Source organism: Hylobates moloch, unplaced genomic scaffold, assembly GCF_009828535.3.
Source record: "Hylobates moloch isolate HMO894 unplaced genomic scaffold, HMol_V3 SCAFFOLD_3, whole genome shotgun sequence".
Lineage (NCBI taxonomy): Eukaryota > Metazoa > Chordata > Mammalia > Primates > Hylobatidae > Hylobates > Hylobates moloch.
The window spans coordinates 92652721-92668434 of record NW_026652278.1 but is presented as its reverse complement, the minus strand read 5'-3'; the positions used below and the strand labels follow the sequence as shown (position 1 = coordinate 92668434).

Sequence of the window (15714 nt, the reverse complement as noted above, 5' to 3'; positions counted from 1 at the left end):
CTGGGGAGAGGGATGGCTGGAAGAACGGGGAATGTTTGAGCCCAGATTACAATTCTAGGGCCTCTCTAGCCTAGGCCTATTAATACCTATGGGACAGAAACTAGATCCTAGGTTTTCATCCACCTCTTCAGGTAGACATTACTAGCAAAAGCAACTGTTAGTCCTATAAGAATAAAAAGCAAAGATGGCTGAGTGCGATGGCTCATGCCTATCATCCTAGCACTTTGGTAGGCCAAGGGAGACCAGCCTGGAAAAGAAAAAAATTAGAAAATTATCCGGCTATGATGTTGTGCGCCTGTAGTCCCAGCTAGTCAGGCGGCTGAGGCAGGAGTATCGCCTGAGCCCAGGAGATTGAGGCTGCATTGAGTGTGATTGTGCCACTGCACTCCAGCCCAGGCAACAGAGCAAGATCCTGCCTCAAAACAAACAAACAAACAAACAAACAAAGCCCAGCAAAGACATAAGGGAAATTCCCAGGCATCCGAGGAGTGTAAATATAATGAAAGGCAGCAAATGGGCAGAACTCTCCTAGAGGAAGTAAAATCAAAAGTAAAACAGATTGAGAAGGTAAAATAAATACAATTAATATCACCAGAGAAATAAAAGAGACTATTTTAAAAAATGCCACAGAAACAAATAGGTATAAAGAAGCAATTTGAAATATCAACTTTAAAAATATAATTATTGAAATGAAAGATTTATTATTTAATGGATGATTGCATAATGAAATTGATAAAGCTGAAGAATAAATAAGATGAAAGACTGGGTCAGGAAATTACAAAAGTGGCTGGGCATAGTGGTGCATTTCTGTAATACCAGCATTTTGGGAAGTTGAGGTGGGTGGATCGCTTGGTCCCAGGAATTCGAGACCAGCCTGGGAAACATAGTGAGATCCCTTCTCTCTCTCTCTCTCTCTCTCTATATATATATATACATATATATTTTTTTGAGATGGAGTCTTGCTCTGTCGCCCAGGCTGGAGTGCAGTGGTGCAATCTCGGCTCACTGCAAGCTCTGCCTCCCGGGTTCATGCCATTCTCCTGCCTCAGCCTCCCGAGTAGCTGGGACTACAGGTGCCCGCCACCACGCCCGGCTAATTTTTTCTATTTTTAGTAGAGACCGGGTTTCACTGTGTTAGCCAGGATGGTCTCGATCTCCTGACCTCGTGATCCGCCCGCATCGGCTTCCCAAAGTGCTAGGATTACAGGCGTGAGCCACCGCACCCGGCCTTTTATTTTTTTAAAAAAGAAAACATTAGGAATGTATACAAAGAAAGATTGAGAGACTAAACTACAGGGAGGCAGAAACAGAAGCATCAACACCCATGTAAAAAGAGACCCCAAAATAGTGAAAAAACAAATGGAGGGGGTGAAATATTTGAAGGCGTATCGACAAATATTTTCCAAAACTAAAATGTTGGAACTGGGATTAGAACCCAGGAAGTCTAGCTCCACTATTTGAGCTCTTAGCTATTCACTTTCTACTCAATTAATCAATGAGTAAACTTTAACTGGAAGAGAATTCAGCCAGGTTCTGAATGGAAGCTGTGTGTGTAGTATTGTACTATACCAGCAATAACCAACAAGCTTGTAGTAGGAAATAAGATACTATTTGTAATAGCAACACTAATCATATCTCAGAATTAGCCATTAGGGAAAAAAATAAACTGTTCAAGGACTACTTCTTAAAAGGTTTGGCCTGGAAATGGTGCATATTGTTTCTGTGGGGCTTAGTGTGAAAGAGGTTGGTAGACATTTGCAAAAGTACTGTGAAAAATTCAGCTAACAATGATTATCTACATAAAGTTAAACATCCGGCTATTTCTAAATATCTTTATGAATTATGTCATAATGCAGATAAAGAAAGATGAAAAATGGGCATATATGCAGACCTGTTTGTGCAGTGTTTGTTAAGGCTTGGAAGTCAGAACACATTGGAGCCCTTTCAGTTTAGCCACTGAAACCTCCAAAGGTAGACTCATCTTCAAGGCAGTTATAGAGGATGCCCTGGAGAATTAATTTATGGCATGAAAGAGTATTTGGAGGAAAATCCTGCCAAGTACCTAATGCAAAGTTCCTAACTATGTATGTCTATGAAAATTATACTATATGCAGACATACCTGGAACTTAAGAAATATGTGAATGAACTCAAATAAAATTGACTAGACACCCGGCAGAATACTCAAAGGAGAACTGATCACCCTTCCTATTCTTTCTGTTAGGTTGTGGACTATGCATCCATAGCACTTGGATAATGATTAATAAAGCATATGCGTATTCATTGCTTTTTAAAAAATTTTCTTAGCAGTCCTGGAAATGATTATTTTTTACACTGAAATTTAGAAGTGTAGAGTTTCAAAGTTGGAAGAAACCTCAGAGATTCTAGAACAGTCCCCTTGTTTTGCTGATGAGAAAAGATAAATTGCCTGTCTGAGTTCACAAGGGAAGGTAGTGGTTGAGACAGAATTTAAACCTAGATAATCTAAACCCACATTCCGGTATTATTAATACCTTCTGCAAAACAGTCCTTTTGTATTGTTAGGGGCATTGCTGGAAGACAGGGTATGGAGGGGAGGTGGGTAGTGCTGGCAAAAAGGAGGTATTCATTGGCAGAGGGAAAATTCCCAGTCAGTTTAGTGCATATTCAGTGCAGTTTGGTGCAAAAAGTAGGTGCCTATTCTTTTTTTTTTTTTTGAGACAGAGTCTCGCTTTGTCACCCAGGCTGGAGTGCAGTGGCACTATCTTGGCTCACTGCAACCTCCACCTCCCGGGTTCAAACGATTCTCCTGCCTCAGCCTCCTGAGTAGCTAGGATTACAGGCATGCACCACCATACCCAGCTAATTTTTGTATTTTTAGTGGAGATCGAGTTTCATCATGTTGGCCAGGCTAGTCTCGAGCTCCTGACCTCAAGTGATTCCCCAGCCTCAGCCTCCCAAAATGCTGGGATTACAGGCGTGAGCCCCCGTGCCCAGCCTAGTAGGTTCCTGTTCTATGCAGGTCACTGTGATAGGCATTAGAGTACTACTTTTGTCCTTGAGAAGTCCTGACTTGCTACGCCCTCTTCCTGGTTTGGGATTCGTCCTTTATTAGCCACTGATAATTTCCTGTATTATCAGTTTTTCCCCATATTAGCCACTGATAATACTCACATTATGCTGTGAACTTTAAATAATGAGATTTTAAAATATGGTTAAATTTAGAATTCATTTCAGCATAAAGCTTAAGGATAGCCACCTGGAAAACACAGATTCCAAATGAATGGGGCCAATGTTCCGAAGTGAAGCAGTTCAAGTTTCACTTATATAGGCAGACACAGAGAAGTGTTAGCAGGATTACAGAATTTTCTACCCAAGACTAGTGCATAGGTTATAGAGATTTGATTGGTTACAGATTGCTACATTCCAAGGAGAATTACTTTATTGCTACCTGACTAGAGGTAAAGATCTGAGTGGGTCTTATCTGTGGAGCCACTTGGTATTCTTACCAATAATCCTTTTTTTTTTTTTTTTTTTTTGAGACAGAGTCTCACTGTCGCCCAGGCTGGAGTGCAGTGGCGCGATCTCGGCTCACTGCAGGCTCCACCCCCCGGGGGTTCACGCCATTCTCCTGCCTCAGCCTCCCGAGTAGCTGGGACTACAGGTGCCTGCCATCTCGCCCAGCTAATTTTTTGTATTTTTAGTAGAGAAGGGGTTTCACTGTGTTAGCCAGGATGGTCTCGATCTCCTGACCTTGTGATCCGCCCGCCTTGGCCTCCCAAAGTGCTGGGATTACAGGCGTGAGCCACCGCGCCCGGCCCAATAATTCTTAATTATTTACAGAAAGGAAAAAAAAAAAGACAGACGTTCACTATGTGCTGTGTGGCTCAGGGTGAATAGTCACATTACATTCAAGGCTCAAAATACTCTAAAGCACCAACAGCTTGGCCAGGCATGGTGGCTCACGCCTATAATCCCAGCACTTTGAGAGGCTGAGACAGGCGGATCACTTGAGGCCAGAAGTTCGAGACCAACATAGCGAAATGACCAACATGGCAAAACCACGGCTCTACTAAAAATACAAAAAATTGGCCAGGTATGATGATGCATGCCTGTAATCCCAGCTACTAGGGAGGCTGAGGTGGGAGAATCACTTGAACCCAGGAGCCAGACATTGCAGTGAGCTCCCGTCTCTACTAAAAATACAAAAAATAATAATAATAAAAATAAAAAAATTAGCCTGGCGTGGTGGCATGCGTCTGTAGTCCCATCCACTGGGGAGGCTGAGGCAGGAGAATTGCATTAATTTGGGAGGCAGAGGTTGCAGTGAGCCGAGATCGTACCACTGCACTCCAGCCTGGGTGACAGAGTGGGACTCTGTCTCAAAAAAAAAAAAAAAAAAGGAGTCAAAACCCTGTCTCCACTAAAATACAAAATTTAGCTAGGCATGGTGGTGCACACCTTGTAGTCCTAGCTACTCAGGAGGCTGAGGCAGGAGAATAGCTTGAACCCAGGAGGCAGAGGTACAGTGACCGAAGATTGTGCCACTGCACTGCAGCCTGGGTGACCACAAGACTCCGTCTCAAAATAAATAAATGAATAAAAATAAATTTAAAAAATAATAAAGATCTGTGTGCTCCTGGAGGGCAGAGGTTAAGTCTTCTTCCCTTAGGTTCACCCAGCATTGAGGAAATTGCATGGCTGTGGTAGGCACCCAGTGTCACATGCTGCAGAGGCCTGGGTAAGGGTAATGAAAGTGTCACTGATGGTTCTGGGTGACTCAGAGCACACGCTTTCCCCAAAGCCTACTTCTGGTTAGCTGGTGTTACAGAGGCCAAGGGAAAATTTTATCTTTGCCTTCTGGAAGTTTTACTGAAAAACCAACTGACAAAAGGCAGGTTAATAAGAAAGAAGGCATGCAAATTTATTATTAATTATATGCATAGGGGACAACACAGATGACCCCACCCCCTCAGTGAGGCTAAGAAGCTTTTCTCTCTCTTTTTTAAAATTTAATTTAATTTTATTTTAAGTTCTGGGATACATGTGCAGGAATGCAGGTTTGTTAGATATGTAAATGTGTGCCATGGTGGTTTGTGGCACCTATCAACCCATCACCTGGGTACGAAGCCCCGCACGCATTAGCTATGAGGTCACGCAAAGAATGTGGGCTCAGAGCATGGCCGCAAACACGTTATGGTCGTAAATCACGTGACGGTGGCAAGACAAGTTATGGAAGGGAGAGAAGAGGGTGGCTGGCTAGCAAAGGTGGCCTTGTTGTGTAGATGAAACCTCATGGGGCAGCAGCCCTCAAAGAGAAGAGATGGTATATGCTTCTTTTAGACCTTTAGAGATGTCAGACTCTCAGTTCGTCTTTCCTGGATCCGGACAAGGGAGGGCCTCAGAGAATGCATGGCTGCATGAATCAGATTTTCTCTATAGAGGCAAAGCTCCCCGCAAAAGACAGCTTCTTAGCTACTCTTCTATTTCCAGCCCTTCTGAATTGCCATCTTGAAATATGTCAAAGAAGTAGGCTTTGGAGTGAAGTATTTTGGTTTCCTTCAGTATCCATGCCTTTCCTCAAGCTGGGGATGATTTACTGCTGCAGAGATTCTTTCACTCTCTCCATAAGTGGTGAGAAAACTTAGCTCTAGCGTCATGGTATAGAGTTCTAACGAGTCCCCCAAAGCTGTGGGAAGAAAATGAAGATGTTTTGTCTGTGACATTATAGAGAGGTTTGTCTCAGGTGAACCCTGGCTAAAGGACAGGAATTTCTGTAGGGTCCTCCAAAGGTGATGAGAGCCAGAGCCAGTGGTTCAGCTTCCAGTTTTCTGAGTGGTGGGGAGGGGTTTGCAGACACACAGGAATGGCACCTCCATCCTTTTGTGAGCCTTTCCTGTGTGTCGTTCTGCCAGTCGATGGCCTGCTGGAGTCTGCTGGTGCCTGTCGGTGTGCTGTTCTGCCACTGTGTTCCTCTCGACGTCCCTGCTTGTGTATTCTTCCCAACAGGGACTCGGGGTTTTTATAGGCACAGGACAGAGGCGTGGCAGGCCAGGGTGGTCTTGGGAAATGCAACATTTGGCATGAAAACAGAATGCCTGTCCTCACCTAGGTCTGTGGGCATAGGCCTAGGGGTGGAGCCCTCATCAGGGACCCCACCTTCTTCTCCCAGCACTTCTCTGCCCCGCCTCCTGTATCATTTGTGTACCCATAGTTTAGCTCCCACTTAAAGTGAGAACATGCAGTATTTGGTTTTCCATTCCTGAGTTACTTCACTTAGTGGCCTCTGGTTCCATTTAAGTTGCTGCAAAAAGCATTATTTATTTTTTTATGGCTGAGTAGTGTTCCATGGTGTGTGTCTGTGTGTGTGTGTGTGTGTGTATATGTGTGTATGTATATATATATGGAGAGAGAGATTGTGATATATGTATATATATTTATGTGATATATATGTGTATATGTGTATATATGTATATATATGTGTGTGTGTATATATATATATATATATAAATCTCTCTCTCTCTCTCTCTCTGTCTCTCTCTCACATACTCTTTATCCACTCATCAGTTGATGGGCACTTAGGTTGACTCCATATCTTTGCAATTGTGAATTGTGCTGTGATGAACATGCATTCAGGTGTCTTTTTTGTATCATGACTTATTTTCTTTTGGGTAGATACCCAGGAGTGGATTGCTGGATCGAATGGTAGATCTATTTTGAGTTCTTTGAGAAATCTCCAAACTGTTTTCCATAAAGGTTGTAGTAACCCCAACAGTGTCTAAGTGTTCCCTTTCCCCTGCATCTGCACCAACATCTATTGTTTTTTGACTTTTTAATAATGGCCATTCTCGCTGGGTTAAGGTGGTATTTCATTGTGGTTTTAATTTGCATTTCCCTGATGATTAGTGATGTTGAACATCTTTTCATATGTTTTTTGGCCATTTGTGTGTCTTCTTTTGAGAAATGTCTGTTCATGTCATTTGGCAACTTTTTAATGGGATTATTTGTTTTTTTCTTGCTGATTTGTTTGAGTTCCTTGTAGATTCTGAATATTAGTCCTTTGTTGCATGTATAGTTTGTAAATATTTTCTCCCATTCTGTAGGTTGTCTATTTATTCTGCTGATTATTTCTTTTGCTGTGCAGAAGCCTAATTTAATTAGGTCCCACTAATTTACTTTTATTTTTGTTGCATTTGCTTTCGGGGTCTTGGTCACACATTTTTAGCCAGGACAATGTCCAGAAGAGTTTTCCCTATTTTACCTTCTAGGATTTTTGTGGTTTCAAGTCTTAGATTTAAGTCTTTAATTCATCTCAAGTTAATTTTTGTATATGGTGAGCGATAGGGATCCAGTTTCATTGGTCTACCTGTGGTTATCCAATTTTCCCAGCACCATTTATTGAATAGGGCGTCCTTTCCCCAGTGTATGTTTTCATCTGCTTTGTTGAAGATCGGTGGCTTCCAGGTGTTTGGCTCTAATTCTGGGTTCTTTATTGTGTTTCGTTGGTCTAGGTGTCTACTTTTATATCAGTACTCTGCTGCTTTGGTTATTATAGCCTTATGCCTCTGGCTTTGTTCTTTTTGCTTAAGATTGCTTTGGCTATTGGAAGTGAGGAGAAATAGATATTAACTTTCAGATGTTCTTTTTGGAATTTAAATGATCATTTGAGACAGTCATTGTCGTGAAAAATGGTCTTCTTTCCTGTAATGGATAATGCATTAACAAGGAGGAGAACAAGAACAGTTGTTCTCGTTGGTGGGTCAGTCCTATTTCTCTCTTTCTTTTCCCTGTCATGTTGCCCAGGCTGGTCTTGAACTCCTGGGCTCAAGTGATCCTCTTGCCTCGTCTTCCCAAAGTGTGTAATTACAGGCATGAGCCACCGTGTCCTATCTTTATGTAGATAAGGCAAAAGTCTCTTCCAGCACTTGATGGTCTCTGGATTTTTAGTGTAAAATACTCATAATGCCAGGGAACCATATTTTGTGGTGAGATATTTTGATTTCTTTCACTTTCCTTCTCACTTCCGTTTGCAAGACTCAGGCCTGGCTCTCCGGAAACGAAGTCTAAGGACAACTGGAACACTTCTCTCTTTCCCAATTTCAAGGGAAACTGCTCCCAGTTTCAGGGTGAGGTTGAAGGCCGTTAGGCTTACTACCTTGGTCCTCCCTCTCAGACTCTTGGATGGGGCCTGAGAATGTGGTTTCTAGGAGCTCTGATTTCCATTCCTTTGGCTGTTTCCTCCACTCTCATGCCTGAGTAAGCATGAATCCTCTTTGCACCATGTTTTATATAGTGTTATGCATAAAAACAAAGACATTTTTATGGCATTGGAAAAAATATAAATGGTGGTTACAGCACTTCATTCAGCAGAGAGAAATAAATACCGTGTGTTTAATTTTTTTTTCAGCAAACCATTCCCATGATCTATTTTTCTGACTGCAGAACATCAAACACTGTTAAAGAATTATAAATAGCATGTGAATCAATTTGTAACATTGCCTTCTTACATGGGCTCTTTAATTCCTGGTAATGATTTAATATACAAACATGCCCGGTGCACCTGCCTTGGTGAAATGCAGCAATTTCCCCTGTCAAGTGGTGTCTGATTTCCTCCCTCTGTTGCAAATGGGCTATGCTTTCTTCCCTTTTTTCTTCTGTATTACTGATCCTATACCTCTTTCCAGTAGCTCATGTTTATCCTGTGCATTAGACACGCTTCTAAGTGATTTTAGCATCCGCTTAATTTGCTGGGGTGGTGTCTGGAAATGTGATCAGGTTAGGGTGAGCAGCCGCACAGAAGTGTTCTTTCCATCTGAGCTGAGGTTGGGAGATCACACAGGCTTCTTCTATGAGTATAATACAGAGCATTTTGCTAGTGAAGCATAATTCAGAACTGAATTTATAATGAAGACATAATTTGTCTCTGGTGCATAAATACCAATATGGCGGGGCTAAATCCAACACACATTTTTTTTCCTTTCTTGGTGTTAAAAGACAGAATGGGGTGGGGGGGAGTCTTTTGAAAGAAATAACAAAAACTCCAGGTATGCTCACTGGGTGGGCTGAGATGAGGGTCTTAGGTTTAGTGAGCAAGTCCAGAAAGTTCCATTCTGATCAGGTTCTGCTCTTTAGAATTTTTGGGTTTGGAAACAATTTTAACCAGGTCAATTGAGACGAGCAGGGTTAGGGAAATTATTCATCTGTAAACAAAATATTAAAACCTAAGAAGCCTGTGAATATACGATGTGATTAGATTTCCTTTATTATCTGACATTGGCTTGAACCTCCCCTTACCAGGAAGAACGTTTGCCTCTCCCAAGGCAGCCCCCTGGTGCGACATGTCTGTGGTGTGCTCTCCACTAAGTCCTCGTGTTTGTAGGCACTGCCTCCTCTCTGAGTCATTGTCCCGTCAGCTCTGTTACTACTCACGGCTGCCCTGGGCACAGCGATTCTTCACCACATCCACCTAAGCTACCTCCACTGTGGCTTTAGAAGAGAACTTCTTCCATGGATGGCTCACAGGACAGTTGATGCCAGGATGTCATGAGCCACAGAAAGAGAAGAAATGTTTTGCCGGAAGCTCAGCGTAAGTCCCACACCCAATTGTCCCTGGTTCCTGTTCCATAATCTACCGTTTCCTTCAAGAATTAACAATGGAAGTATCCACTTCCCTCCAGAGGAACCCACTCCTACACCCAGGGTAATGACCTTGCTCTATGTCTCCAGCAGGATAATATATTTGGAACATAATGGTTTGATATCAGTATGTTCTGAGTCATGTATTCATTGACAACATCACTTAGGAGAATTGATGCACTAGTCTGTGTTGGTCCATTCCAAGCTCAAGCCAGTATTTTCCACCATCTGCTCTGCTGTGAAGAATCTTCTGAAAAGAAACACAGGTCCTTTCTATCTCCTGCCATCTCTCCAATCCAGATTTTCCACCAACAATTTCCAGAGCACAAACATCAGTGTGCAGAAGACCCTCTAGAGTCACACAGAGCTAAGAACACTCCAGTACTCTCCCCGGAGACTATCACCCCCACCACCATCAAAAGGCAAGACATTCTTAAATGGCTTTAGCTCAATTAAGTCTAGCAATGTTCTAATTCTTCAACCAAATTTCTCCTCATTGTGAAATATTGCATTCAGGTCAGTGGTCACTCCAAAGCAGCAGGGACAATCTTGCAGTGTTTTCTTTCAAATCCATACAATCAAAGGATTTCCTTAAAACAAAATTCAGTCTGCAAAAATAGTGAAAGCAGACCTTCAAACTCTTTATAGAGAAAAACTTTTTGTGGGCTCAGAATGGTTCTTCTTTTTTTCAGATTCTAACCATTAAGTTCCAAAACAAATAATAATACAACTTTGATTGATAAATCACTAAGTAATGTACTTAATAATGAGAAAAAATATTTTGAATAGCTTGTTAGACATTTTTTCCTACTTTGGTTACATGGAAAAGCTGAATTAAAATAAAAGTAATTAAAGCCAAAGGATTGGTGGGTAGGGATGGGTTGGGAAAAAAACCTAAATATTTATTGATCATCTGCTATCTTCATTGCTGCTCTAGGTAATTTAGATAGGTTATTTTATTCTACCCCTAACATCCTGTGAATTAGACCTTATTATAGCTACTTGAAGATGAATGTAAAACTGAGACTCAGGAATATTAATTATCTTTTTCAAGATCATGAAACTGGTTTGCAAGTGTGTGGCTTGGCTTCAACCAGGTCTATAAGATTCCAAATCTCCTCTTCTTTCCATACTACCATTTTAAGCTTAGGGAGTATTTTCATTAAGCTGAGAAAGCCTAGTGGGATACTCTTCTCTACCTTGGACTTTTGCAAACCTTATCGTACAAAACAAATGTGACCCTGTACCTTGGCCAATCAAGACTTAACTAATTCATTCAAGTCCTTACTATGTGCAGGGCACCATTGGAATGGAAGTCACAGAACCCAGTGCCAGTGGGGAAGCCATTTCAGCACAATACACTTTCAATATTCTTCAAATTGGGCCACATGCAGGGACTCACATCTATAATCTTAGTGCTTTAGGAGGCTGAGGTGGGAGGATTGCTTGAGGTCAGGAGTTTGAGATCAGCCTGGGCAACATAGTGAGACACTGTCTCTACAAAAATTAAAAATAAAAAAACTAGCTGGGCATTGTGGTGTGTGCCTGTAGTCCTAGTTACTGGGGAGGCTGAGACAGGAGCATCCTTTGAGCCCAAGAGTTCAAGGCTACAGTGAGCTATGATCATGTCACTGCACTCCAGCCTGGGTGACAGAGTGAGACTGTCTTAATAATAATAATAATAATAATAATAATAATAATAATACTCAAATCACACTTGACTCCTGGCTGCCGATCCCACCTACACTCCAATCCCCCTGAGAAAATACATTGGGTAGCAGCCTTGGTTCATTTGGGGCATTAAGAGAATTTGAGTAATCAGAAGACTCACTCCCATGTTTCTTTGCCATTTTCCACATTCTCATCATTTTCTTGTAATTGTGTAACTGACCGGATTTTTAATTGTGGGATTGTAAATTTTTAATCAGGAGAAAATAGTCATGGATAGACATAGGTGAAGGAAAAGATTTATGGGGCTTTCAGGAAACTTACAGGAAAATCCCCTAAAAAGTCATCATTTGTTATTCTCAATATTGACTTGTTAAAAGTGAATCTCATTACCTTTGTTTTATCTGGCATATTTATGGAATATGTTTATTTATTAATGAGTTTTTCTGGAGCAAATGTAACAGACACATGGGACATTCTGATAGTCACTCAGCTATATGGCTGGGTATATTTATTACTGTTCAGAAATGCAAAGTTCCAGGAAAACAACTGAAAAGCATTCAATTCTTTAAAATGCATGCATTCCATGAATCATTTATTCAGAGGATTAAGAAGAAAGATATTTGAGTTGGTCTGTGGTCAAAAATAATCTCTTCCTCAGCATTCTTTCCAGAATTGTTCAGAACAATTTTCTTCAAATGGACAGAGGTGGATATGAGGTTGTAGGAATACTTCCCTTCCATCCTCTGAAGGTTCTCTGAGAAATCAACTGACAAAAGGCAAATTAATAGGAGAAAAAGCATATAAATTTATTGATATGCATGGGAGTCTGACATAAGATCTCAAAGAAATGGCCAGATGGTTGATGCTTTTATACCATCTTGAGGTTACACAAAGAATGGAGGCCCAGAACCCAGCCCAAAACAAGTTATGGTGGTAAATCAGGTGACAGTGGCAAAACAGGTTATGGAAGGGAGAAGAGGACCCCTGGCTAGCAAAGGTGGTCTTGTTATGCAGCTGAAACCTCACGGGTAGCAGCCCTCAGAGAGAAAAAGTGGGAAATGTTCCTTTCAGATCTTGAGAGATGTCAGACTCTCAGTTCATCTTTCCTAGATCTGGACCAGGGAGGACCTCAGAAAGTCTGGCTGCAGGGATGCAGGCTTTCTCTGCAGATGCAAATTTCTCTGCAAAAGACAGCTTCTTAGCTACTTTTCTATTTCTAGCCCTTCTGAATAGCCATCTTGAAATATGTCAAAGAAATATATTTTGGGGTGAAATTTTTTGGCTTTCTTCAAGGTCATGGTACAAATAGGTGGGCACACTGGCTAGGGGGGTTGCTACCCAAGTTGCTATCGATCAGCTTGATCTGGTCAAGGGAAATGTGGAGGAAGCAGGCTCTATTATCCCCTCTCTTGGATCTTTGCATGCCCCATTGCTTCCATGCCTGGCACATGCTGGTGGGCATCACTGAAGTCCTATGTGACACCAGAGGAAGGGGATGGTATCACAAAGGGAGATGGAGTCACAGAATCAGAGACTGCCACATCAGAGAGGACCTGCAAGCCATTTCACAGCCAGCTCTCTTCTTCCTTCTTCTCCTTCCTTTTTTAAAAATTCTTCCTTCTTTTTTCTTTCTTCTTCTTTTCTTTTTAGTGGGCATCTCGTTCTGTCACCCAGGCTGAAGTGCAGTGGTGTATTATGGCTCACTGCAGCCTCAAACCCTTGAGCTCAAGTGATCCTCCTACCTCAGCCTCCCAAGTAGCTGGGACTATAGGCTTGAGTCGCCATGTCAGCGGCATTCAAACCAGAGCGACTCCATCTTGAATAGGGCTGGGTGAAATAAGACTGAGACCTACTGGGCTGCATTCCTAGGAGGTTAAGGCATTCTAAGTCACAGGATGAAGTAGGAGGTCAACACAAGATATGAGTTGCAAAGACCTTGCTGATAAAATAGGTTGTGGTAAAGAAGCGGCCAGAACCCACCAAAACCAAGATGGCAATGAGAATGACCTCTGGTTGTCCTCACTGCACATTGAATGCTAATTATAATGCATTAGCATGCTAAGAGACACTTCCACCAGCACCACTGCAGTTTACAGATGCCATGGCAACATCAGGAAGTTACCCTATATGGTCTAAAAGGGAGAGGAACCCTCAGTTCCAGGAATTGCCCACCTTTTTCCCAGAAAACTCATGAATAATCCACCCCTTGTTTAGCATACGATCAAGAAATAACTATCAGTACAAGCAGCTGAGTGGCCCACACCACTGCTCTGCCCTATGAAGTAACTATTCTTCATCCCTTTACTTTCTTTTTTTCTTTTTAAAATTTGTATTATTTTAATTATTTTTATATGCAGAAAACTCAACAGTGTATATTTAACCCAGTTTAGTGGCAAGTTATTTAGCCTTTGCCTTCTCAAGCTTGGCAATGCAAGCCACAGACTTGGGAGTCATTGCCGCCCCAGTGACGGCGGATCTCATCCTATCTGTCATTGTAATTGGTCCTGATAGCTTCCACCAGCTTAGCTAAAGCGCTTTATCTTTCGAGTTCACCTGTGTGAGGGCGACAGTGGTGCAGGTCTTCCTGTGGACTCGACGGCCCGGTCTTACCTTCCCCTTGATAATGCAATAAGGGACCCCCATTTTACGACACAGGGCAGGCAAGAAGACAACCAGCCCGAGGGGATCCGCGTCGTGTGCTATCACCACTAGCTGAGCTTTCTTGTTCTCCACCAAGGTGGTGACGGTGTTAACTCCTGCTCGAAGGACACATGGTCTCTTAGTGGGGATGTCCCCTTTGCCAGCAGCTTTCTTCTCGGCCCAGGCCAACAGCCTCTGCTTCTTCTTTTGCTTTGTCTCTGGTCTGTACTTGTGGGCCAGCTTAAGCAGCTGAGTAGCTGTTTGGTGGTCCAGGGCCTGGGTGAACTGGTTAATCGCAGGAGGCATTTTCAGCCATTTATAGAGGATGGCTCTCTGCTGCTGCAGCCTGATATAGCGGGGCCATTTCACCAAGTGGGTGAGGTCTCTTTTGCGCTGGATGTCCTGTCCCATGCCAAAATTCTTAGGCCTTTTCTCAAACGGGATTCACCACTTTCTTGGCCTCCTGTTTCTTCACGCCAGCAGGGGCCGGAGCCACCTTCTTCCCCTTAGCCTTCTTTCCTTTTGGCATCTTGGGCGGCAGGAGGAGAGAGAGCTGTCCCTTTACTTTCTTAATAAACTTACTTTCACTTTATGGACTCGCCCCAAATTCTTTCTTGTGCAAGATCCAAGAACCCTCTCTTGGGGTCTGGATGAGGACACCCTTCTGGTAACAACCATACCTGGCAGCTCCCTTAGTCTACAGATTTGGAAACCGAGACCCAGAAAGGGTCACTGACTCTTCCACGATCACTGCATAATTGCCAGAACAGATAAGACTCCACCTGGAACTTTTCACCTTTCCATCCTGAGGCGTGAGCTCTCAGGGTGCTCATCCAGTCTCAACTTCCATCCCCTTTAGCCTTTACCTGCTAGAGCAGCTGCTACGTGCTGAGCCTGAGCCTGCACATCTGAGAGCCTGCCCAGTGATGCTGGATAAGAAATGCTGCTGCCCAGACAGGGGGATCAGTGACACTTTGTCATAAAAAAATCCGACGAAGTAAATAATCCATGCTTAAATAAGAGACATCCATAGACAAGTACGTGCACCTCAGTTATGAAGATAGTACTCTGCAACGGGGTCTAAGTGGTGTTTCTTACCTTGTAATTGCAATCCGAGGACTTGAGTGGAGTTCTAGAATCTGGGGCTGTCCTTGGGCCCTGCTTAATTTATCAGCAACACCTCGAGTCTCACAAAGAGAAGGCTGCGTTTCTGGTTGCTGTGGTCTAATTGGCAACAAATTATCTCTCTGATCTCAATTTCTTTTTTAGGAGGGGGCCCACCTGGGAATCTTATTAGGCTGTGGTTTTTTATGTGTGTGGGAGACACTTCTCTTCTTCCCTTTTTAAATTCTGATCAACAAGCCGTTCAAGGTTATCTCATTATCAAACCCTCACTGCCCTGGAAATTAAGGAAGGTGGAAGAAGAGGCGTAGCAAAGTGAGGGCCTTGGTCTGAATTTGGCTGGCAGACATTTCAGCTGGCCCTAACGAACGATGTTTAAAATAATTTGAGATGATGTTTAAAAATCAATGATCTCTTACGAAAATCTGGATTTGGGGTGTCTCTTTAAATAAAAATATCAGAAAATCTGGCTGCACTGAGCCCAAATTCTCAGTGGCAAGAATAATCAGGGGCTGACTGGTCTCTGTGCAATTTAGACCAGCTACATATTCTCCCTCTCAGCCTCCTGGCACCATATGCATTGGAGTTTGCAACCCTTTTTGAGCAGGAAATAATAAAAGCCACTAAACCACATCTCCACTAGAGTTCATGTATTGTATTATTTACTA

At 42.6% G+C, this 15714-nt stretch overlaps 1 pseudogene; it reads right to left on the bottom strand.

Moving 5' to 3' along the window:
- Positions 1-13810: 13810 nt before the first annotated feature.
- Positions 13811-14453, bottom strand: LOC116479531 (large ribosomal subunit protein eL8-like; annotated as a pseudogene).
- Between the last annotated feature and the right edge of the window lie 1261 nt (positions 14454-15714).